Source organism: Physeter macrocephalus, unplaced genomic scaffold (genome assembly GCF_002837175.3).
Source record: "Physeter macrocephalus isolate SW-GA unplaced genomic scaffold, ASM283717v5 random_961, whole genome shotgun sequence".
Taxonomy (NCBI): Eukaryota; Metazoa; Chordata; class Mammalia; order Artiodactyla; family Physeteridae; genus Physeter; species Physeter macrocephalus.
Window position 1 is genome coordinate 279 of NW_021146688.1, and position 746 is coordinate 1024.

Below are 746 nucleotides of genomic sequence, written 5' to 3' on the forward strand. Positions count from 1 at the left end.
CGGGCTCAACGATACAAACTCGGCTGCCGTGCAGACAGCAGCTCGTCCCCAAGGCTCCCGAACACCCAGCCCCTGGACAGTGAGACACCTGTTGCTGCAGGTGGCCCGTGGCTCGCTGGAGAGGCCCGGCCCCAGGCATACGCCACCTTCTCTGGGGCCACCTCTCCGGTCCTGCAGTGGGGTTCTCCTGGGAGCCCCCAGTCACCACAGGACCAACGTGGCCTGTCTGCAGCCCAAGAAGGTGGGGACACAAGACTGTCCCCCATGCCCCCCGCATCACCCGCGAGGCCCGGCAAGCACCAGTGGGGTCTGCGGGGAAGATGAAGGGCTCAGGCACAGCCCCCATCTACAGAAGCACAGACTGCAGCCACACGCAGTATGGACCAAACACAAGTGTCCATGCAGGACCCGATGTCTGAATGTCAAGGCCGTGCCCAGGCCACAGTGAGAAGACCCAGACCCCACGCAAGGCACAGAGAGGGGATGGGGGGGACATCTGCGAATCTGAGCTCATCTGGCATCACCCCAGATGGAGAGGGAGAGGGAGAGACAGAGAAGGAGATACGGAGGGAGAGGGAGAGAGAGGGAGGGAGAGACGTCTCTCCCTTCCCTGGGGGTTCTCTAGTGCAGCCAAGGCTGAAAACCACTGCATTTCGGGAGATGGGTTCTCGTGGAAAAGTTAAATAGTAGCTCATGGCATTATCAACACATATTTAAAAGGCCCCAAATCTTGGGGAGTCAGGGAG